This window comes from Ostrinia furnacalis, unplaced genomic scaffold (assembly GCF_004193835.3).
Source record: "Ostrinia furnacalis isolate ACB-3 unplaced genomic scaffold, ASM419383v2 OfSCF6287, whole genome shotgun sequence".
NCBI classification, from domain to species: Eukaryota; Metazoa; Arthropoda; class Insecta; order Lepidoptera; family Crambidae; genus Ostrinia; species Ostrinia furnacalis.
Genome location: NW_021136526.1, coordinates 339,094 through 365,699, shown reverse-complemented (window position 1 = coordinate 365,699; position 26,606 = coordinate 339,094).

The window sequence follows — 26,606 nt, the reverse complement described above, 5'->3', positions numbered from 1 at the left end:
TGCCGTGCCCCCAGATACCAACTCACAAAATTTTAAGCTGTTACATGTTAACGTTTTATTTAAATGCGGTCTTAAAACCAAATACCTTTGCTTGTATAGGTTACTTTTACATAAGAACAGGTTTTTTCTATGCCTTTCTACCGTAACTTTCACCAAATTAAGTTTGAGCAAGTAATCGAAATGTTTTAAGAGTTTCAATTAAACATCGATAAACTTTTGAAAGTTGACAACACTATTAGGTCTGAAATAGTTCCAGTCAGACCCCAAACTTTGGACAATCGGGGCACGAGTAAGCATCTGCAGTTTACTTAATCGAATATTGAATCGATTGGCGAATTAGTTCGGTACTTTTGAAGCGATTTCGATATTGGATGGTTTCGGATAATCGAATTGTTAAATAGCAGATTGCATTGAATACGAACTAGTGATCATTGGTAAGTATAAATGAGGAAATAAAATACAACAAACAACATTAAGTAACCTTAGTTTTTAAGTTAGTCGCGAGGACGTCAACGAATTGAAAATAACAATTTTAGAGGATTGATTTCCGTCATACCGTTTTCGTTAATGGGTGCCAATAAAATCTTTTAATTGTTTTATGGGACAGGAGGCAAACGAGACTTATGGACCATATCAGCTAAGAATATGACTTGAATGTTAGACCTTGATAAACAAGGTATGAAAATTTTCAAGTAACTCAGTAACTATGAAATATATTTCAAGGGAGCTCGATAGACGCAAAGCTTGATAACGCTCGGAAAGTCTTTGTCAAATATTCAGAGGTCCACTAATTGTCGACACAGATGTGGTTCAGGGATCCAGGGTAAAGTGTATTTCATTACTGAGAAACCTTAACTTGTTACTTATTGTTTATATCTGACCTTCCAGTGGTTAGGAACTGGTACCAATTAAGGGAAAAACAATGAATTTAGAGCGGAGTATTTCTTAAAACTTTAGTTGCAAATGGACGAATTAAATCTTACCCTTTGTTGATAAATCTCACGGGTTGTAGAAGATTTTAGAGCTGAATATTTCCAAATAAATGCATTGACCCGATAACTAAGATACAAATAATAAACATTACAGAGAAGTAACTAAATGATCAGCCGTAATAACATTTGGTTGGCCACTAAAAGCAGCATTAAAATCATTTGGTTAGCCAACAAATACTTGGTTTGCAATAAAAAAAAATCGTTCAGCGATCCTTGTGTCGCAAATAATCTTGATATTGTTCTGCAGTTTAATCACAAAACGGGCAGCTTAACATATTAAGGGTTTGCGTAATAAAATAAACATTCATCATCAACATTTTTACTTTTGCATTACTTTGATGGTTTGAACTCTGCCCTAATAATATTATGTGAACTTCCAAAGTTATAAAAGCACATAAAATTATATTAGTGACCGTGAACTATCCAAAAATTCCACTCCGAAATTGGTGTAGGGTTCATAGGGTCACAGGAGCCCATAATTCGCTCCCTCAATCACACCCTTGTCAGTACGAGGAAAATTAAATGTGAGTGTATGACGATTGCTGACGTCACGCTTCCATGCATTTAAGAATAATAATGGATAGACGAAGCTGGGTAAATGGATTGGTGGTCAAAAACAACGAAATGGTAATGAATGAGGAACATTGCAGAGGCGATGAAATAAAGTTGACAAAGAGGATCGATTTATTTTCTGAAACGCTGGGGAAATCTAAAAAGTAAAGTGTTCATTGCTATCATGCTCTTTTCATGTCCGACAAGAAGTAAAGTTAATTTCACTTAATGTGTCTCAAAATACCTTTAGATTACATTTATTTGTGGGACGTCCACCCACAAGGTGGACCGACGACAGCGGCGCTAGACGCAGGCCGCTACCAAGCAACCGGGCAACATGGAAAGCATTGGGTGAGGCCTATGTTCAGCAGCTGCAGTGGACGTCCTATGACTGAGATGATGATTATGATGATGATGATGATGACATTTTATTAAAATGTTACTTTTTTAGGTATTTTCCTACTGTTTAAATTGCAGTGCTCGACTAATTTATCTATCGATGATCGAGTTTATCCCAATGTAGGAACTTGTACACCCTAGTTTTCTGTCACATAGATTTCATTCTTGCTCGTAGTTTTCAGTTTTTGAAAAATTATCTCATTTCTGAAGCGTCTTTTGAAATTGTAGTTTTCAGTGAAACTTTTGATAAAAGTTGCTAACATTAAAATCTGCTAATGAATATTAAGTTGCTCGTTGTAACTTTAATCGACTTTGAGATCTTATTTATCATTCTTATCTTTTGAATGTAATGTTAAAAGTCATCAAAGTGTTGAAGTTGCCGTTAAGACGCGTCTATAATGGTAGTTAAGTTTCCAAAAGCTTTTAGGTGTGTTGTTAAGATATAATTTCAATGCTACGTGGCTTGAGGGGAGTACAACATTGGTGAGAACGTGGAATGGCCCGGACACGCTCCGCTAATCGTAATTTTGTAAATATACCTCTAACACCATTTGTGTTTCACGATGATTGTAGAAATGCAATCATCATCATTTAGTGTCCAATACAGAAGCACGACTGACGACGAGTCTTGAGGAAAATGGAGAATTTGAGAATTATTCATCTTTAATTAGATCTTTTATTTGTGACATTATGTTTTATCCCCAAAAGTTTGGAGAGTCTCGTGAAAAAGATTTTGCCATCATTGTATTTTAACCTCAGTTAGTCCCTAAGTTACTTATGTTATGATATCTAATGTTGAGATTGTTGTGGATACAATTATCTAAAATATTGACAATTTATTTTCGATTTGGTTGGATATTCTTGGTAGACGATTGCATTTCCACCATAAGTGTCATTTCCTCAAGTGACATCTTCGTGAAAAAAAAAACACACCGCGCTTATAGGTACGTTACCTTAATTGTCAAACGACTTATTATTATTGTTAGGGCTATATTTCACCGGGACACCATGGCGGCGCAACCAGTCGCCGGCTACCAACAAAATGTATACAGCTCTATAGAGAGTTACTTACCTGGTGTCCGTTTGGTTACGCGAAGCTGTATACATTTTGTTGGTAGCCGGCGANGTGAACTCAGAATCTTGAAATTTGGTACGAAGCAATGTCTTATAGCATAGATAAAGGAAAAATTACGAAAACCATAAATTTTTAGTTACATCACATAATATATATTTTTTAAATAATTTTAAACTTACTACCCATTTCCTCATAAACGCGTAGAGGTATTAAATTGAAATTCATACCAAATACTCAGGTCTATAATAGCTTTAAGCTGTAACAAAATCAAACTTCTATGTCAACGCAATCAAAAGAAACAGCAATTTAAGCTGCATATTTTGAAACTCGCAAGTACTCGCAAGGGAATCAAAACCTAAAGGGTACTTCCCGTCGACCTAGAATCTTGAAATTTGGCATGAAGCAACGTTTTATAGCACACATAAAGGAAAAATTCCGAAAACCTTAAATTTTTAGTTACATTACAAAATATATATTTTTTAATAAATATAAACTTGTCGGCGCCGGACACAGATGCTGCAAATTATTATTGATGATTAATAGTACCAATATTAATATTATTATGTTATCTGTAAATCTGTAGAGCGGAAGGTTTGTGATTCCTAAACGTAACACCCTACTGATGCGCAGAAAAAGGTAACTGTCAATCAGTTGTGTCATGTCAAGTGTGAGCAGGCGGCTGCGAGGTTATCTTTGAAAGCGTGTTGAGTTTGGTGGAACGTTAAATTGTAGGAAAAGTGATTGTCAACCATCCAAGATATTATCTCCTTGCCCGTTAACCCACGCCTATGAAGATTCCACCCCTAGAGTTCCTTCTGATAGAGACCCAGTGCCTTTAAACTTATTACTTTTTTCCTCATGAACGCGTAGAGCTATTAAGTTGAAATTCATATCAAATACTATAAAATAAAGGATTACTTAAACGATAAAGAGATCTTTGTCTTAAATTTATGCTCCTCCATCTTTCCCCATTGTAATGTTATGAATAAAAATACCATAGTTATGACAGGCCTGGCTCACTCCGCGCGGTACATCCGATAATTACCTACAGCGAAGCGCCCCGCCGGCGGGTATTATATCAGTCGAGTGTCACGCGCGCGCCCGTCAGGACGCTGGCGTGCGTTGTAGTACCTAATTATATGATCAAAGTATTATTTAAAAATGGACATAAAGAGAAAGAAATATTATTGTGCAGCGTTCGGGTGTTTAAATTCCCAAAGATGCTGAAAGGTATGTTGGCCATGTAGGTAATCAATAATTCTTAGGATAGTATAGGAACCTAACCTACCATGACTACTGCTCAGAATGCGTTCGTTCGTTTCAGCCAAATGACGTCCACTGCTGGACAAAGGCATCTCCCAAGGTTTTCCATAATGAATGCGTACTTACCTACATACGTACCTCATTACAAATAAGTAGATTAATTATTTTTTCACTAGACAGCAACNGGTAGACTTCGATCATTGTTTGCACAGTTCTGGTCCACATTTGCCGTAGTCCGTAGTCTCAATTGGATGGTCAGGAAGCTCCTGGTGATCATGGGCATCAGGACTGAATGTGAATTTAAGGTACATTTCTAAAAGTTTAACCAAATAATGTTATTTTCAGTTTAGATGTTAAGCTATAGGGACACATGGGTTCATAAACATAATACCAAGGACAGGGCATGACACAATAAGGGCTATATTTCACCGGGACACCATGGCGGCGCAACCAGTCGCCGGCTACCAACAAAATGTATACAGCTCTATAGAGAGTTACTTACCTGGTGTCCGTTTGGTTACGCGAAGCTGTATACATTTTGTTGGTAGCCGGCGACTGGTTGCGCCGCCATGGTGTCCCGGTGAAATATAGCCCTTACTGCGTAAATAAATGGCCCATTGTAAACGCGGCCCAAGTAAAGAAATCGGTTATGAAAGATAGCAAAGTTTTAGTCAGCAATTTTCTTTTGATCGACGTTTTTATGAATGCTCTCTGCTACTTTGGACTTGTTTCGGCAAACTTCTTACATTATTGGAGCCAGCGATGGGTTGCTGATTGAAAAAGGTAAATCATGCGTGGAAATTGGAAACATTTAATATTGTAGCGTTATAAGAGATGCTATTGGGTTTCCCTTTTCGCAGTAAATTTGATTTTAAGGTGGTCGGATCTATGGTGCAAGTGATTTGCTGTTACATACGACTACTAGCAACCAATTCTCCTTTTGACATTTTGTCCGCGTCTGTTATGATTATTGTTCGTTTTATTTCTTCTTTTTATTGCATAGATAGTGAGTTAATCTCAAAGGTGACTGACTGACTGACATAGTGATCTATCAACGCACAGCCTAAACCACTTGACGAATCGGGCTGAAATTTGGCATGCAGGTAGATGTTATGACGTAGGCATCCGCTAAGAAAGGATCTTACGAAACTCCACACCCGAGGGGTTAAAACGGGATCCACGCGTACGAAGTCGCGGGTGGCCGCTAGTTATAGGCATATGCGACTCTATAGGAAGAAAATGTTCAGTATGCTTAGTATATTATTACAAAAGCAAGTCTGTGTTAGTGCTGAATTTCATCGACAGTGCCTTCATAAAGATCTTAGAGCATTTTTTTTTCTTTAATCTCGATTATAAAGCTTGAAGCTTCAAATCTACATACTTTAACTTTACTTAATGCACCAGGATAGCCTGTATTCAGAGAGCAATAAAGAGCACATTCGATCAAAGTGTTATCAAAATATCCATTGCCACCTATGAACCGCGTCGGTGACGTCACAAATCATACAAAGCATTTTGTTCGGTCGGCTGACAACAACACAATGTATTGCCAACGAACGTCGCTTCCTTTCACGTCTATCCTGAAAAATGTCCGCTGAAAAACCATTTATTTCTTTGACAGTATCGAATATACCTTTTTCAATTAGCACGCTCGTGGAATACACAGATGGAATAAGGTAGGTTTTACTTTAGACAGCCTGAAACATAATTTGATTTTTATTGATTAATTGAACCGTACCATGGGATATTGGCTCTAAAAGCAATTGATGGTGTCTGTCACAACTGTAAAACCTCATATTATTATGACTTGCAGGTATTTCCTTGCCAATAACTAGTGAAAAGATTATTGATTATAGATACCATTCATCCAACTTTCCTACTTTAATATTATTATAAATGCGAAAATTTTGGATGTCTGTAATGTCTGGATGTTTGTCACTCTTTCATGCAAAAACTACTGAACGGATTTTGTTGAAACTTTACAGTATTTTTGGGTTACACCCAGATTAACATATGCGCTATAATTTATGCCGATCTGTGACACTAAATTTCACGCGGGTGAAGCCGCGGGCAAAAGCTAGTGTTAAATAATACCAAGTATACAGTGTGAGTCACGTTAAAGTGTACATATGAAAATAGATGAAACTAGACCTATTTTTATCGACAAAAAAGAGGTCAAAAAATTTTTGAGATTTTTTTAAAAAAAATTATAGAATTTTTTTTCTTCCAATTACTTATTGTAAAGAAAACGTAATAACTTTTAAACTAAGCGGTATTTCCTGATAAAATATGCAACAGTAATAATGCTAAATAATAGGCAATACTAAAAAAATACATAAAATATACAAAAAATGCCAACAAATAATAAAAAATGATAAGTTTTGAAAAAAAAATCTGCTAGCTAGTTCAAACGATCATTGCAAACGTTGTGATAGGGATAGAGACATGCGATTTTTGGTTTTACGAAGGTAATACGATAGAAAATAATACAAAGTAATAAAACCACCGGTTATAGGGGCATTTTTTGGAGAAATTTATCAAATAACCAAAAAAACACGAATTTAAAAGCAGATTTTTTTCAAAAAGTATCATTTTTTATTATTTGTTGGCATTTTTTGTGTATTTTATGTATTTTTAGNTACTTACCTACATACGTACCTCATTACAAATAAGTAGATTAATTATTTTTTCACTAGACAGCAACTCTAACAGCGTAAGAAGAGTTCAGAGGCACGCGATAGAAAGAGACAAAACTTGTAGGTGAATAAAATTGTAGGTACGTAGTGCTGTGCGAGCTGAATTCCACTGTATCGCGTCGTAGCAAGACTCGCATTTATTTAAATCGTCTTGCGGAGTAATCCTTCTGTACTTTCTTTCTTTCTTTCTTTCTAATGAACGAACTTTGTAAACCTTGCAGGTTTGTACGGAACCCTCGGTGCGCGAGTCCGACTCGCACTTGTTTTAGTATCGCCTGTTATTTAGCAATATTACTGTTTTTATTTTATCAGGATATACCACTTAGTTTAAAAGTTATTACGTTTTCTTTACAATAAGTAATTGGAAGAAAAAAAATTCTATATTTTTTTTTTTAAATTCTCAAAATTTTTTTGACCTCTTTTTTGTCGATAAAAATAGGTCTAGTTTCATCTATTTTCATATGTACACTTTAACGTGACTAGGCAATAAATTTTTCCTGCCAAAAAAGTAACTTCAACGAAAATACTTGGCAAATAATTAGAAGTAATTTACATCAGAGACTCTAATAATAAAATATTTTTTGCAAATTATCAGAATAAGCATAAAACAAAAAATATGAAACTTTTTATTAAAATCGAAGTTTAACTAAAACCTATTTATATATATATATATATATTTAACAGAGCTCAGTGGTTTCACTATTAACTGAAAGTTTTTAATGTAAGCTAAGTACGAGTAGCTCCTATTAGGATGTTTTGTGAATTTCAAGTTACTGAAATAAAACCGCAATATAGCTGAACAGAATTTTCAGTTGAAGATGTTATAATTTTCCTAGTTTCTAAAAGTTAATCGGTTTAAGTTTTAACCCTATAGCTTTTAGTGGAATGTAATGTGATTTCCCTAAACGCTATTTAAAACATATTGTCACAAATTAATTGCTTTTTCAGATAGCTTTTTCATTATTAGCTAAAGGTCTTATAAAATAAATGACATGATACCTTCATTTCTATTACGATCTTAAACTATATTCTACCATATAATAATACTAGATAGGGCACAAATCATTTGTACATAGTTACTAAAGACTATTTGGCTCTTAGTTCCAACCATAAATTGTAATATAAACTACAGACGAGCAATTGTTAAGTAAATAGTATCATAATAAATAATTAATAGTTCATTTGACATTTATGCTAACTAACTAAGCTTTGTACTTACTAAATGGTCACCAGGATAATGGAGTAGTTTTCTACCTGTAAAAAATAATAAGATTTAAGTCTTAAATAAACAACTTGAAAAAATCGAACTGCCTAAGGCGGGACTCGAACCCACGACATAACATTTAAGTTTTATGTTTTAAAAGTACCTATACAAAAGTCTTCTAAAAAATATTGAGCATGGATTCATGTAATACATTTGTCTTAATTTCTATGCTCATTAGTGTAATTTTGTTTAATCATCATCATTAACTGGTAATTATTTAGTCTCCACTGCATTTTATTTATTAAAATCAAATCAAATATTTTTATTCCATAATGTAGGTACAGGTCACTCAATAAAATATTGTTAAGCTACATCATACCATAATTATCTGCGTGCAACAGAATCAATTTATTAAAACTGTGAAAATAACCTTTATACTTTCATTTAATTTTTTCTTTAATGTCGGTAAATTCCATTCCTAAAAACACTTTCAAACAACCAACTTCAACCACCTATAGACTTATATTTCAGCACTAAATTACCAAGAAATGAACAATAGGAAATTGAACTAAGCAGACTTAAGAGCGAAGTATTTCAGACGCAGGCCGAAAACGATTATTCATCTTTAGTTAATTTCGTCGAGTAATTCCTTGTAATTGAGGGCCTGATGGAGGGATTCCCTTTAAAAATAGGGCAGAGTGAGGGCGTGGTAGGCTCCCGATAAATTACCTCTAGCAGGGAAGGGAGAACAGCCAGTTCAATGAATAGTTTTATCAACAGACGTCACCTCACGCTGTCGCATCTCATGACAGCAAAATCTGCAACTTTGATACTATCTATCACACTACCGTAATAACGGGATGACTTGCTTTGGAAATAGTCTGAATGGCGTTACGAACCTCTACACCAAACGGCCGACAAATAAAATAAATAGTTGTTCGTATTTTTTCATCGAATTTGGATCATATAAAGTATAACTTTTAATTTTTAGGTCTTTTTAATCACTACACTCACATAATAAATAAGGTACTTATATTGTCTTCTTAGGTACCTGATACCTACTCTACAAATGTAACATCTCATACGGATGTTTTACGTAACGTGGGAATATGACATTTCAATTCTAATGATGAACCATGGAAGAGGAATTTTAAGTTAAGTTTTTACCGTTTAATTTGTGCTATGACTTGCGAGTTACTTTTTATTTCTTTTAAAGCCCCCGGGGTAGATGAGGTTGAAATTATTGATAAGAAGAATAGACGATGAGAAGATAAGCCAGGTCTTTCGGCGGGCCTGCCTTCGATTAGTATTAATTACGCCGCAAACGATGGAAAATATTTGTTACATACAGCTGTTTTGAATCTAAAGTATCGCTCGGATGCGAGATAGATTGATGGTGTTTGCTTAAGTACCTACCTATTTGTTGATTTTTCATTTCCAATTCAATAGTTACGCCCGCATTTACAAATGATGCTTGCTTATGGGAAGAGCAAATCGAACACGCAGCGCACAGAGCTCTGTGATTGGTTCGTGTGTCACCCTGTGCGTCCACGCGCATACACCTCCTAGTAATTTATTTATTTGATCACCAACAAGGTTACATTGTAGCGTTCACAAAGGTAACTTAAAAAAATTACACTTGTTTGTGAATATGGGTGTTAGTCTTTTCTTTACTAATTTCTAGCTCTGTTTCCCTTTATGCAGCCAAAAAGATTGTACTACCTACTGAAGAAGTAGTTGTTGGATTTATGAGTTCCTACTTAAAATGTTTTTACTCACTGACTGGGAAATACAATTTTTTTTTTGTTAGTAAAAAAATATATACACGTTGCCGATTTCCAAGAGAAATTCCTATAAAAACCGTAGTACTTTCATGTTTTCAAGTATAATACATTTGTCCGCAACTCAGTAGCTCACAAATAATCCTTTGATAATCCGTTCAGTTCACCAAACAACAAATATCCCGGTCCACTTCTACTTTGTTGAAATATAACTCGAGTAATTTCTTGGGCAAACCTAGTTTGTTCCAAGGGTCTGACCGACATCACGGTAAATGTGTTTCGTTTTTATACGAAAATTGGGAAGGCGACAGGGCTGCCAGAAAATACTTTGGCAGATATAATAACACCATTTCTATGTCGATAGGTAATTAGGCCACGTGGAATTGGCCGGCGATTGGACGCAAGTAGCATTTTATTCAACCCTGAATGCTGAATAAATGAGCTGTTTAGGAAATATTGCGAGTAAAAATAGTAAGTTGTCAGAAATTACCTATTTATTAATGTGTGACCAAGCACAAGAAATTGGAGTCGACGAATCTCCTGAAATTATTTGTGTTACCTAAATGTCAGTAAAAATAAATTAGTTTTAACCTGCGCTTGCTCCAAAAACATTAATTTTAATTAATACCACAACACTTTACTTTTTTTTATGCAAGACAAGGCAGGTTTGTCTTCCTGTCACATAAGAAAAAAAGGTATTTGACCGCAATCGCACCTTCACTTTGATTGAATAGCGTCTTGGTAGTTGAATCGTAATAAAGTGAACGATTGAACGGGAGGTGCCTGGATGCGAGGGGCGCAGGACCGGTGTTTGTGGCAATCCTTGGGGGAGGCCTTTGTCCAGCAGTGGACGTCTTTCAGCTGAAACGAACGAACGATTGAATGAGTGATTAAAGTTGAACTGGTGACGAGTGTGCAAGCGTTATTACCAGTTTTTTTCCATCTAAATTCACTCAAAATCTGTGTGTCTGATATTGGCATGCAGAATAGGTAGCCCTGCTCCAAAGGGCGCCTAGCAAATGGGTCGCCCGAGTCGGTTATGAGTCCACAGATCAAACTCGGCGCCCTATTGTGAGTGTAACTCATAAAATCATAACCCTCCTTTGGCTTTGCCGTAGTCGGGTAAAAATATAAAAGGTAACGTTCGATCTGTTGTCGCATTCGGATCGTATTCGTGTCGCATTGAAGTGTGTCATAAAGGCTGAGTAAAATATCAACCCTGTGTCCGCGGCAGTAAGTTTGTCGGGCTTTTTGCTTTCACTTAATAAATTGCTTGCAGACTGGATTAGTAAAGTTGTTTAGGATGTTATTCCTTACGAGGTTAGATCGAATCAAGAGACATAAATGTCGACGTGGTGAAGTAATCGTTGTTAGAGTAAAACTTTTTGGTTAATGTTTTTAGGTTCTCGCAAAACTAAGGCTAAGTTGCACCACCTAACTTTGACCGTAACTTTAACGATAACCGGTGCTTTTTGTATGGAGTTTGACAGATTTTTGACGTTTGTCAAAGTTAAAGTAAGATGGTGCATCCCAGCCTTATTTTGCAAAAAACAACATTTTAGTGCATTAATAAAACCGGTTAATCTGCACAGCTAACTTTCAAACTTCTACTAAAACCTATTTTTTGCTAACAGTGTTAACCCTAACGCGAAAAGTTAAATGAATATGTAAACTTCATAGTATATCTAACCGAAGACATGAACTGAAAGTCTTCCTTTTCGCGCCATCTAAACTGATGCACAATATACACAACGTTTCCAAGAGCACTTTGTAAGAAAACTCGCGTTGAAACCTCATAGTGTTACTCCAATATTTTGCCAAGTGAAACTTCGGTTAAGCTTAATGCCCGTATTCACAAACATTACTATGAAGTCTCATAGTGCGCGTGAACGCACAGGGTGACACACGAATCAATCACAGAGCTCTATTCAACGCTGTGCGTTCGTTTTTCTGCTTCACTTAAGCAAGCATCGTTTGTGAATACGGGCGTAAGTATGTAACACTATCTTCACACTAGTCGAGTGGCGAGTAATTTACAGCTAATAGTCTGAACACAGAAATATAGTCGAGTAGGTTACTAATGCCCGTTTTCACCACCAATTTTTAAGTGACCCCCTTAAAAACAAAATTGCTGTTATGTGTTACTATAGGAGTCACTTAAAAATTAGGGATTGACGGTGAAAACGGGCATATTAAATCATTTGGTAGAGTCAATCCATTTTGTTATATTTTGACAGGCGAGTAGAAACCCCATCACGCATCCCTGCTCATTTCTTCACAGGCTAAATAAGTCCAAACATGTCGATTTCATCATCATCATCATCATCATTTCAGCCATAGGACGTCCACTGCTGAACATAGGCCTCCCCCAATGCTTTCCACCATGTTGATCGATTGGTAGCGGCCTGCGTCCAGCGCTTCCCTGCTATCTTTATGATGTCATCGGTCCACCTTGTGGGTGGACGACGTCCAACGCTGCGTTTTCCGGTACGCGGCCTCCATTCCTGAACCTTGCTGCCCCATCTAAAGTCTCTCTCGAACTAAAGTCGCTGACATAGCCCGACGGATTAGCAAGCTGAAGTGGCAATGGGCAGGGCACATAGTACGCAGAACTGACGGCCGATGGGGCAGCAAGGTTCTGGAGTGGAGGCCGCGTACCGGAAAACGCAGCGTAGGACGTCCACCCACAAGGTGGATCATAAATGTAGCAGGAAAGCGCTGGACGCAAGCCGCTACCAACCGGGTAACATGGTAAGCATTGGGGGAGGCCTATATTCAGCAGTAGACGTCCTATGGTTGAGATGATGATGATGAATACACTTGAAGTTACTTACTCGATTAAATTACTCAACAAGAACAAGGCTTTAGTCTACATGCGCGCAGTCCCAGTTTTTTGACTTACGCCTTTAATACTGGGTGATATTTGACGTGAACTCTTGGGAGAAAAATGACTCTACTATGAGTAGCGATAAAGTTAAATTAAAAAAGGTTACTAAGAAGAGACAAAGTAGCGGTGAAGTGATGAATAATGCAGATGCAAGTAAATTTAGTGCAGCTGTGCACTAAATAGCATGCAATTTAGGAACGATGGCTAGGATAATTTAAGTAAATAGGGTCATACAATTTATTCGCACAGTTAGGTTTGTTATTAAAAAGTCACTGTAGAACGAAAATAAAAACAGAGTCACGTGTGCATCAATCGTAATAACTTTTTCTGTCTTTAACAAACTTTCATTTGCAAAGAACGTATCTTTAATCCGCTGAAATAAAGTTTGTATTTGAACCCTTATGATAGTGCACACGAAGGCTGTGTCAAAAGGAGGAAAAATACATTTTCCTCCTATAATAACGTTTAAGAGCACAAAACTCGTATAGAAGTCTCACTCATGTTTTTAAATAAAAACAAACGCTAAGATTGTAGCAATTTTATATTCCATTATGCTCACTTCTACTGAAATCAATTGAAGTCCAATAAAACTATATGAAAGCGTTATTTATCATATCGCTATCCGTTTTCAATAAGTCTCAATATCCCTTGAGCCATCTGCACGGTCTACAAAACTGCCAAACTATAAGCGACGATCCTAAAACTGTCAAATATTCATGCACTGATATCAATCCGTTGAAATATGTACGCCGAGGCGCTTGGTTTTGTTGCTTTTTTACGGCAGCCCGCTGGGTTGACTTTTGCATACTACTAAGAGCTTTGTAGGCCTGGATATAGGGTGTTTATTGTACATAGCACATCAAACTTAATAAAGTTAATAAATCTTGTAAAGTTGTTTAAAGTGCGATTTTGACGCAATCATGCTTCAGTTGCACACTTTTGAAAATAATGCAAGATCCAAAGTGTTGTGTAAGATTTTAAATTTTCGCGTTCCATTTCAACTATAATAGAGAAACAAAGGGACATTTCAAATGTCGCGTTGAGAGTGATTGAGACCCGTGTTTCTCTATTTTAGCTAAAGTATTGTGTTTACTAAAACTGGAATAAAGTGTTTTTGAAAATGACTGTAAAGGAGTTCAACTCATTCTGCTACATTCATTATTGTGAACTGCAAGGAGGTTGAACTCTCTCAGCGTGTATTTTTCAGTTATATAACCTACTTTTAAGATTCAAGTGAATAGTATCATTTACTGCGCTTATGTGTTCCATCTCTGATCTCATCACTTTACTTTGGCAGTTGGGTTGACACTTCAAAGTGCATTTCAGACGTCTAATAGTACTGTATAAAATGAATTTCATGAATACATACTTACATAGTTTACTTAAATATTCATAAGAAGAAAGAAAATAACTTTATTTTGGCAACAACAAATTCAGGCTACAAAGAAATACACAAAAAAAACTAAGTTGCCAAAAAAAGGTCACCCACTCAGTAACATCTTGACAATGTGACTGCCAAGACACTGATTTTAAGTGGGTGCCTTTTATGCAGCGTTACACAACAAAAATAAAGAAGAAGAAGAAAATAATAAGGACGAGGTTTCAAATTCATATTATAATATCATATCTCATATTCAAATTAATTTAGGTTTAAAGAACATTTATTTCTCATTAAAAACATTACAGTCACTTACATGAGAAATTAACAAATTTTATGTAGGTAGATAATTTACAAGTTGTCCAATAGCCAGAACAAGCAGATGTACTTCTGCGGGAATCGTCATAGCAAACCTGTACTTACGTGAACTTTGTTGTACATACGTTTACACTCAGTTTTCTAGGTTGACATTACTGTGAATAAAACTAAGTTGTACATTACTGTACATACATACAATGCGCGCGGCTGCCAGGCGGCGACTGGCGCTCTGACTGACTGCGCAGGAGCCGACGTCGACCGGCTAGCGTGATTTGGAAGGCCACTCCCGCAAAAGGACGTACATGAATTTTTTTAAATATAATTTATGTTAGTTTGTTTTACTTTTTAAAGAGCTTAATTTTTAAATATTTAAATAGATGATTTATTAAGACACTAAAGGGGGTAAAGTATGAAATTGCCATCTTTATTTTTGTTCAATATTCATTAATGTTTTTTTTTTTCTAAGATATCTATATTTTAAATTTATTGAAAGTTAAACATAATCACAAAACATTCTTTAAAGATAAAACTTTGTAAAATTTGGTTTCTGTTTTCTCAAAAAAAAAAAAAAAATTTTCGTAATAAAGTTTGTAAGAAATGATTTTTGTAATACTCACTTTTCAAAACGGCAATTTCATACTTCAACACTTGATATTATTATACCGGTCTTAGCGTGAGTGCATCCTCCAAAATATGGTCCCTGAGTCTATGTTTGAAAACGTTTAATGATTCTGATTTTTTTATAAGGTCGGGCAATTTATTAAATAGTAGTGCTCCTTCAGAGGTCAAAACCTTCAATCAGTCTAGCATGTCTAAAAGCAGGCAGGCGGCAAAAGTTCTGTCAAAGTTTAGGTCTTTCTTCTAGGTTTCATAAGAAAAGTCCTGATATTAAGATATCAGAAGTTTTGAGCAAAGGGTAATAAAGGCATCCATTTACGACACAACAAAATGTTTCATTTTTAATCATCTCTTTATTGAAAATACTGAGAACCTGAAAGTAATATCAACTTCTTCTTCGTATATTATGTTATAATACCAGTATATTCTGAATACTCGCGTGGGTGTATCATAATAACATAGTCTGCCCTGCCTCCTTTTTCATCCGTACAAGAACATACATGGACTAAGCCTTGAGTCTTTCACTATTGACATTGATACTATTACTTAGATTATTATTTATTATAGGATTATTATTTAATATACAGGGTGGAATTTTGTAATGCCACCTGGAGGGAAAGTACTCTTAATATTGTACATAGAACATTTTACTCAAAGAAAACATTCCTTTATTTTTGGAAAGAAAGAGAAAGAACTGCATTTAAAGATTTTCGAATTTTTTTCGAAAATTCACCAACATACCATAAAATTGTCTGTAAATAGGTAAAATAATTTAAGATTTCATGGTTTTCCTTTCATTTGATTTATTAAGTTTGTTAGAGAGATTTCATCCTTATACTTAAGCCTAACGATCGATACAATAAAAATACAGGGTGTAATTTTTAACAGATTTTAGTTGGTTCGATTCTCGGATGTGGCCAACAACTTTTTGGAAATCTTTGAATGCAGTTCTATTTCTTTTCAAAAATAAAGGAATGTTTTCTTTGAGTAAAATTTTCTATCTACAATATTAAGAGTACTTTCCCTCCAGGTGGCATTTCAAAATTCCACCCTGTAGAGCGTAACCGAGTCAGTGCCTGGGTATGGAAACGGCACGGGACCCCTCCATATCCATCCTTTGACATATTGTGACTGAACATACAAATCAGAAGTCTCGCTGACATTTCACCGTCACCAAACCACCTTTCCGTGACGCTTCCATCTTAGGCATATACTCAGTTAAGGGCTAGACCTACGATTTCCTCGTATGTTGATCATACGTACTGTTGGGAACCGTTAGGTGGACCAACCTCTTTTGATATTTTTGTCCATGTTTTTATACTTTTCTTACTCTTTTTGATACCTTTTGTTTTTAGTTTTGAAGTATAATGTTTTTTGATAGCCGTATGGGCATTTAACGCAGAAATAGGTAGATCTTTATTTAAACCGAAGATATAATATTCTTATTTCCGCACGCCCGAGCGGCTGTGCGTAGCGAACGCACTGTATTGAAATGGAATGATTTTCAAGAGTATGGTGTGGGTATAATTACTATTTAGGGTAGTTTAAAAGTTATCAAATATCAGATAAACTTATCGTAAAGTGAAATTAAAGAATCTTCACTTACATTCGTATAAAAAATGCTATATCTGCTATATAAGACTGAGTTGCACCACCTAACTTTGACCGTAACTAAAACGATAACCGATGTGCTTTGTATGGAGTTTGACAGATTTTTGACGTTTGTCAAAGTTAAAGTAAGATGGTGCAACCCAGCCTTAGTGACACTAAATAATATCAATATAATTCTCCAGAAGTATTGTATTTGACTGGCAGCAGTAAACCCATGGCATCTGGCATTTTTTATAACACATAAAAAGAGTTTTCAAAATTTATTTCACGTGGCATACGTACTCAGAGCAATATTTATTTTATTTATTTTATTTTATTTTATTCGGAAAACCAACAGCAATACAATACAAATAATGGGACCTTAAATTATGTATCTGCTTAGCCATTTATAGGTAATCGCAAATGGAAGTTAAGATGCAAATAGACCATATTATGCCATAGCAGACATTTATAGAATTTGCAAATTAAAACTTAACAGTCAACAATGCTTTTTAAGCGCCGCTGGAGTGGAAACATATGAAACCTGTTTAGTTGACTGCGAAGCCGGGGTGTGTTTTATTGCACGTAATATTGTTATGAACTTGAGTTGACGCTAACAGGTGCATGTTATAATGGATCATAAAGGGAAGACACATTTGTAGTTCTGGGGACACTATGGTTATTAGTTTCTTAATATACAATACATAATGCTTTGAAACCTAACTTGTAACCTTTTATTCAAGAAGCATTAAGGCTGAGTTACACCATCTTACTTTAACTTTGACAAACATAAAAAATCTGTCGAACTCCACACAAAAAGCACCGGTTATTGTAATGGTTAAATTAAGGTGGTGCAAAAGCCTAAAACACTGATATAGCCGCGTTAGACACTAAAATATTTGATCATTTTTCAAATTATGATAGAAAAGAAAAGAGAGAAAACCGTGTTTTAGTCCTTTCTTCAGCGATTCACCTGCGTGAATTTAGTATCGTTATAAATTATGTATAAACAATAACACAGTGAAGTTTTATCAAAATTCGTCCAGTAATTTTTAATATTATCCTACCTTACTAACTTTCACATTTAGATATTAGTAAGAAGTAAGATTTTATCAAGCTTAATAATCCCATCTAATTGCTGACATCAAATTAGGCAGACCATCGTCTCTAATCTAGTTTGGTAATGTTTGACATCACATTTAATCAACGAGGTAAAGCACTTACTTCTCTAACACCCTTCAAATGATTAAGAAAACACAGCCAAGTAAGTATCCAATTCTTTTCTTATTTTTTTATTCTCGTAGAAAATATCAAAGAGTTTCAACGCCAACTAAACCGGCTTTAAGTCACCGACGTAAAAACTGCACATAATTTAATTTTCCCTTGATTTTTATTCCCCGCCCGTAGCAATTTTATTAGAAAACTGTTCACTTCCGATTTCATCTCCCATCATAAAACGGGGCAGTTTTAATAAAGGTCAACTTAATCGTTTAGGGCGGCCCTTAATAAAGGAGGATCTTTAATGCAAGATTTTAAAGGCGTGTCAAGATTTAAATTATAAAATGAGATATTTTTAGAAATTAATAGACAAGGAGTTTCTACTAAGTATAATGAAAATAACTAAAATATACAGGATAAAATTTAAATCATTGGCATCCTTACTTATACAATAAGACTACTCATGGTACGTAGTATATTTCCCCCAAATAATTAAGTGACACCCGTTTGACGTGGTATAAAAGTGTCTACTTTGACATGGTTTAATTTTGCCCTCTATTGCTTGCAACATTTCTTTGCCCCACCTGTGAGAATCTACAATAGAATATCCAGATAGTCTGCAATTTATTAACTATAAATTATGTCTTACTAAATACAGAGGTCAGACAGGGTACCTAAATCTTTTTTCTAAAGACAATTTGACCCAAGTTCGCAAACTAATGTCCTTAGCAAATTGGAGACGACATAAGTGATTTATTTGGTCAGCAAATTGTCTGACCCACCTGTGGAGTGACCTCAGGTGCCTCCATTTGCGAGCTCAACTCTTTGTTACTCAGAGGAATTGTGTCGAAAATAGTCTTTATTATTTTGACGTTATGAGATTCTTGAGAGTTGGCCTTTCATCTCCGAGGATCTGATTTCGACTTTCAAGTAGAAGACATGAAGTATAAATTCACTTATTGTGGTAACTTCAGTTAAGTCTGTACCCCCNACAAAGCCTTACTTGTATCATTTGGCACAAAATTATTTTCTTTTCTATACGTCGTAGAAACATAGCGATTAGATACAAAAATAGCTAATTTTTCAGAGATTCACATTATGTTATAAAGTCAATTTTGATCTAAGTCGAGTTAGATCCCTTTTCACTGGGGGTACAGAAGTCACACCCTGTAAAAAAATAAAGATTCCGTGCTAGATACAGGATAGATTGGTACAATTGAGCTAAGACAGACAGACATCAATATAGTTAAATCTGTGGCTGTAAACCATACGATGAGAAGAAGAAACATTAAATTTTCGGATGGATCCAGTTTATTCTGTAACCTATTTATTAATACCATTTGAAAGAGCTCGTGAAGCACCTTCAGGATCAGTAATCAGTTTTTCGATATCTTGTATATTTTAGAAATAATCGAGTGAGATCGCTTATTGTTTCCACCCCGTATAATTATGTTCATGTATTACTTAGACTGAAGTAATAATAACTTATCCAATCTAGTGCTAGTGGTTTGCGCAAGTAAACCGCAAATCGACGGGTGTGTTAGGAGAGTACCTTGTGGTTTACGTTGAAATTAGGGCTGATTGTTATCGGAATATTTTGTGGCTTCATCCGCACTAGAACTTCACTTACCATCTTTTTTTTATGCATAACAATGCAGGTTATTGACCATAATCGCACCTGATGTTAAGTGGGATGCAGTCTAGGATCTCATGTACTACTGAAGTTTCGTAAATAACAAAATACAAACCCTGAACCTACGTCTGTAGGTGGCAAAAGCATTGTCTATGTCATTGAGAAGTCTAGTTATGTTATTGAGAAAATACATAGGCGTACATATCTAGAATAAGCACCATGCCAGGCAGTGGTTTGGTGGTTTGCCTATCGGTCAATAACGTCAGCTGTTGCGGTTTCGATAAATATCAGTATGTTAAGCAGATTTATGAATATAGTATCGGTGATAAAGAATGTGTGCACGAGAATAAATCTAGGTTTACAATATGGTATCTTATAGTAGGTGCGTAGGAGATCCAGAGTGACTGATATAGCCCGCAGAATCGCTAAAATCATGTGGCAGTGGGCGGGGCACATAGCTCGTAGAGACGATGGCCGCTGGGGAAGGAAAGTTCTTGAGTGGCGACCTTAGCCGGAAGACGTAGCGTGGGCAGGCCTCCCACTAGGTGGACCGACGATCTGGTGAGGGTCGCGGGAGATGCCTGGATGCGAGCGGCGCAGGACCGGTCTTTGTGGAAATCCTTGGGGGAGGCCTTTGTCCAGCAGTGGACGTCTGAAACGAATGAACGAATATTAGGTGCAATTTTAATTAACAGGCTCATATTGATTTCACTTTATTAAAGTTTGTTTGTACACTCTCTCAATTTTAGTATTTGCCTTATTGCTTTATCGTTCGTTTCAGCCAAATGACGTCCACTGCTGGACAAAGGCCTCCTCCAAGGTTTAACCATTGCTTTATAATATTTTATAAGTGAGTGCTGTCCCCGAGCCTACAAGGATTGCGTGACAATTTATGCCAGCAATAAAAGCATAGAAACGTTCGCATCGCCAGCAAATTGGCGGAGAGAGCTCGCGGAGTTATCGTCTGGCGAATTTGTCCAAAAGTTTATTCGTATATCAATGCTTTACTTTTACGAATAGTTATTTTGATTATTGAAACATTTTTTCGGAACCGAAGGTTGTTTTATTGATGAGAATCGTCGTTTCAACGTTTATGTGTTTAAGTTTTTACGGCTAAATAATGTGCAAAATAATTATTCTATATCCGCTTGAGTGGCCATGGATACTGCNAAATTCGTGGCGACGATCGAGATTATAGAATGCAAATCTAAAAACTCATCGCGGATTTAGTTGCGATGTCTAGGTGAAGGTTTTATAGAATCGCACTGCTGTATCCAAAACGAAAATTGTAGTTGAGTGGCCTTGGGTACTAGTAGTACCCAAACGGAGTGTTTGAATATAAAGCCTTATTGCTTTCAAACTAGGGATAAAATCGTATGGCAAAAAATACGTTTCGTTCCTTATGAATTACCGGTTATTTTAAGGTACGACAACACTAGAAATCATTCCCTGCACTCGGATTTTTTTTAAATTATAGAGTTAGTTACATTATGTACTCACGGTTTGACGTTTCGGCTGCTAGGCTGCAGACGAACGGACGACGCCGCGAGCCGCCAGTCTTCCTGTGACCACGCGCAAGGCTGCAGCGTAAAGCCGTGAGTACATTATGTCGCGTTAAGACCAGTGTCTTTCCAGTTTAGTCGAAATGGAACGGGAAAGTCTAAAATCTTAAATTATTCTATGTTCTAAATTTTCAGTTGCACCAGCTTATGGGAAGAAAGAATGTACAAGTAAATCAGAGATTCATAAATCAATGAGTGTGTTTTAATAATTTTGCACCATTTAGTGGCAAAATAGTAAATCCAAAATCTACAACAAAATATCATCTACTAGCGGATAAAGAACTCATGTTGTTCAGATCTTTTATTAACGAAAAGCAAGTTTTGTACAAAGTACGTAATACCAGTTCCCTCATCGGTAACGCAGGTGTTTCTCCCCAATGTTATACTTTAATCAGGACTTGTCTTTGTTTTCCCTTTGTTACGTAATTCCCACAGATTCTGCAATTTTGCCGGCTCCCCAAATGTTGGGATTTTCTTGGGTATTTTATTGGTATCATTTTTTTTTGTTGAGATTGTGATTGTTTTTGTTTCCCACACTTTCATTGGTAGATTGGAATCTGGCGGTCATTGTATAACATCAAAATGAAACATTTATTTCAATTTACATATGGGAACTTATAGGAATTTAAAAGGTAACTGCACGTGTTAGTAAAAAATATTATTACAAAATTTACAGTTTCAAACAATCGATATAAATATTTGAGGTTCATAAGTTCCAAAATACTGATAAAAATTGAACAAACATTTTTAATTTGATTTGATTTTTGTTTTAAAATTATCATACCTCGGAGCGCACCCTTATGATAAGTGCCCTGGTACGCTTCCAGGAATGGTTTAGGTGCGCCTCAAAAGGGGTGCCCTTCGAGGAATACCTAAAAAATATTTATTTTGTAGGAAAATAAATATTTGAGGTATTCTTCCACTCATTATTTTCCTAAATTCACATTTACATTGTATTTTATGGTGCAGACAGTCAATGTACTTCAAGATACGTTAATATAGTTACCACAAACTCAGAACTGGGGTTAATTACTAACAATATTAGTTAATTTACATTTTCAGTCACACGTTCAAAGAATTATTCATTGTTTAATGTATATTAAACGTTACTCATCCGTTATACACCTGGGTTTTAGGTAATTAATTGATTACTAAAATTTTAATAGTCAAGTTATTTATAAAGACTCATTCCCACGGTAATCCAGTTTTGCGGGATCCAGTAATGCAGGATGCCAGAAATAATGCGAAAAATACATCGCAAAATACATGTAAAAACATAAACTTACGAAAGATTCAACCGAAGAACCACAGGTAAAGTTTCTGTATTATATTGAAAAATACAGAGGTTGTTTGAAAGATACATGCATTTTACATAATTTTCAACCCTAATAATAAAGCCAAAATAACAAAAACACTAGTTTGACTTCAATAGAGCTTGTACTCGAACTTGAGCTTGAACTCATGTTAGAGACCTTTAAAATTTTTGTCAGCACAAGGTATAAAAATATTTCGTATTCCTTCTAATATCCAAACACAACTGGGTCCAAATAATCAGACCAAATCAAACTGCCAACGGAATAAGTCAAGCGGATGTCAGTATAGATGAGGGCGGTTAATAAAATACTATTGTTTCAAAAATAACAAAACAAAAACGAAAGCAAGGTAACATTAATAACCTTAAATAGAAAAGCGTGTTTTAGGGGTTCCGTGAAAACGACTAGTGATGTGCGCACGTGACTTGTCAGCATGTATTACCGCGGAACTTGATATCTGCCAACAAATAAAAATACGGCAAAAATATTTTCGGAATAGAGTTTTTTGGTTTGGATGATTTTTATTGTAAACTAAGAGTGGGCGCACACCGTTGATTTTTCGTCGGCCGATAGTTTAGTCGAGCAGTTGATCAGTATGGGCATGTATGAGAGTGCGCACACTACGCCGATTCGATTTGGCCGATTCTTCATACAAATTAAAATCGGGCACAACTATCGGCCAACTAAAAATCAACGGTGTGCGCCTACTCTAAAAGATAAATAAAACTTATGGAAATAATGTTTTATGCTATGTCCTTTTCCGGGACTCAAGCTATCTCTATGTCAAACTTTATCAAAATTGGTTCAGTGGTTTAGGCGTGAAAGCAAGACGGACAGGCAGACAGAGTTACTTTTGCATTTATAATTAGTATAGATTTACATAGGCTTTTTAAGCCAGAACTAGGTTAAAACCTTGATAATAACGTGAAAATAATTGTATTTGAAACTTGTATTTGTATTTTATTCACAAGGTGAGCGATTCTGACATAATTATGAGCGAGCAGTAAGTAGAAGTAAAAACCTGTCAAACTTTTCAAGTTAAAGCTTTGGTAATTATTTTGCTCATTTTTAACCGAATTCAACAAAAGGAGGTTCTCAATTCGGTTGTTTTTTTTTATTTATTTATTTATTTATTTGGTTCACCAATACATTGTTACACTAATACATTTTAGTTTATCAAATACAATTATTAGGACTAAGTGTACAACTATAAGTAGGTAAACACCACATGCATAAGTGAGTTGTTAAAGAGTGTAGGTATCTAAGTAAGTTTTAATGCAACAATTAATAGTGAATATATATTTTTTTTTATGATATGGAAAAAATAGGGATTAAATTAAGCAAACTCTAACTGATGTATCTGACGCTTAATTTTGTGGATAGATGTGCAAAATAGGGATAGTTGGTCGCAGTATTTATTATGAAGCTTACAGAGTCTCGAAACCGGGGAATTGGAACCTAGCACGGATTTTCGGAAAGGAGGACTTAATAGGTTTATAGGTTTCCTTGGGTATCTGAATTTCTTTTTTATGTATGCAAAATAGCTGCCATTTGATCCCATAAAATTTTGTTATAACTTAACTTTTAAAAGTTCTTTTTTTAATTATGCATATTATACATTAAAGGTGTGTCAGTTTACAATATCTTTTTTCATATTCAAGGTATGATTTACTAAATTTCACTGTACGCAAATGATTTATCAAAACTAACTTCTACATATTGTAGCAGTGATGGGCAATAAATCTTTTACATTTGACGTAACCTTGTCACTGATACATTCACTACAACACTATGTCTGAAACATAAAGGCTGAGAGATTGGAAGCGTCAGCTCATTCATCGACGTGCCCCCAGAAACGAGTAACATCCTACCTCCACCCACACAACTTCCACCCTTATAACGAAGCCTATAAAACTCTAAATACAATTTCGCGTTGTAACAAAGGGTAGGCTGACTATACTTGTCAGTGTGACGTTTCATATAATAAGAAACGTGATACATCAGTTGAAAAATTACGTAGACTTTGCGGTTGGTTAGACAGGACCGTCGAATCGTAGTTATACTCGCTGAAAAGGCAGACTTGTCAAGTAAAGGTAGGTTACAAAATGAGATTTTATTTCGAGGTGAGTTAGGCAAGGGTATTCTTAGCCTTTTAGCTTTTACGTCACTTTTCCTTGGGTCTATTACTTGGGTTTTGACATTTTTATGAATATTATAGTCATTTGAAGCTAATGGACATTTTGAGTTACGAGTCATACAAAAATGTCGTTCGCTCTGTCTTTAATTTTTTGTGTATGAAAAATACCTTTATAGTTTAAAAGAGGTCCAATTTTGATAGGTATACGAGTATGAAGCAGTCTTCCAAATAATAATATTATTGTAATAGAACCAAAGGCCACATTTTTGTGAATAAAAAATCTTTTATTCCTAAAACCATACTAATAATAAAATTTTGTAGAAGACCTCGCTGATTGTAGTGTTAATTACTGCCTTTTCAGCACACCGTGTTTAAACTTTCTAATATCTAGCTCACCTATTTTTGCTTCTCAAACTTTTGCCAGGAGTAAGTTGTTAAAAGCCTTTTCCTTTTATTCGAGTACACTCATTAATAAATACACTCAGCTATTCAAATTGCCGCAATCTCAACCCTTTCGGAAAGTTTCAAAACTGGACTTTCCGAAAAGCTTCGTCTAAAGCTTCGCGTAGTAATTCATTAGAGTAATTTAAAAGTTATTTGTATATTACTCTGTTTTGTGTACGACTTGAGACCGCAATAGAAAATTATACAGAGGGTATACACGAGATCTGTTTATGTCGAAAAGTATCATGTCACAATTGACAGTCTATTTATGAAATTATGGACTTTTTTGTAGTAAGTGTCTGATTTGAAACTTTTTGCTGTGTCTTCTTTTGTATTATTTCTAGTATAATGTACGAGTATGTCGTTTTGTGGTTATATATCGTAGTAAATCAAATCTGGTACACTGTGATAGGAATTAATTGGTATTTCCATGTCTGTAGAGTTTGGTCGTCGCAAGGACGGTGGTTATCTGCGACCATATTATGGAAAACTTGTACATAACAGTTTTTGTATGGTGTACCGGTTGTACCTTATAGAATGCCTCTCTGTCCAAACGAATATACCTACACGAATAAATCTCAATAGGATTTAAATATTACTGCTGCATCTGATTATGCTATGCTTTGTGTACAACTGGAAACTCCTCGGAAACATTAAAACGTTTTGCTTCGGAAACTTCCCGGCGATAATATCGCAAAACGCCTTACTATTAGCGAAACCAACGATGGTTAATTTGCCAAAAGTTTCGCTGACAAATACTCGTAGTGTTTGTCCGCGCTTTTGCAAGCGTTAAAATACGCTTGGAGAACCATAATCTTAGTGTCTGAAACTTGCGATACTTTACTTTTCATAAAATAATTTCGGAAACTGAATTAACAGTTGGAAACAGCAATTTATGTTCTAGAGGAGACGTCAAGCTTGAACACCGATTAGGTCATGCCAGACCTCTCTAGTTGATTGTTACAATACAGGCTAGAAAAGAATTATAATCATCATTCATCATTTCAGCCACAAGACGTTAACTGCTGAACATAGGCCTCCCCCAATGATTTCTTGATTGGCTGGTTGACAGCGGACTACATCAAACACCTTCCCGTATTTAATAAGAAAAAAAAACAGTATTAAATAATACTGCTGCCCTCCAAAGAAGCTAGATAGTCAGACTAAAAATCTTAACAATTTTGCAAACAATTGACCATTTCAATTCTGGGAAAATAAACTTGTTGATCTGAAAGTCTAGGTACATCATGTTACAATCACTTCCACAGAAACTCATCAAAGCAAAATCCCTCCACAAGGTACTTATTTGTTCCCATGTTCCCATCGAGGCCACTGAACGTAATTTCCAGGAAACGGAGTGAATCTCCAGCAACTCAAACTCATCTTAATGTCCTGTCCTGGCATTAAAAGATGGTTCGAAAAATTATCTGGCGTTAGAGGCACCAAAAGTTTGAGTTATTAGCAGTTGCCCGCCGCTCCGCCCGCGGTGCAATTTGTTTTGTTACAGAAATCGCAGATTTACTTGTTCATTTTCTTGGGTAAAGTC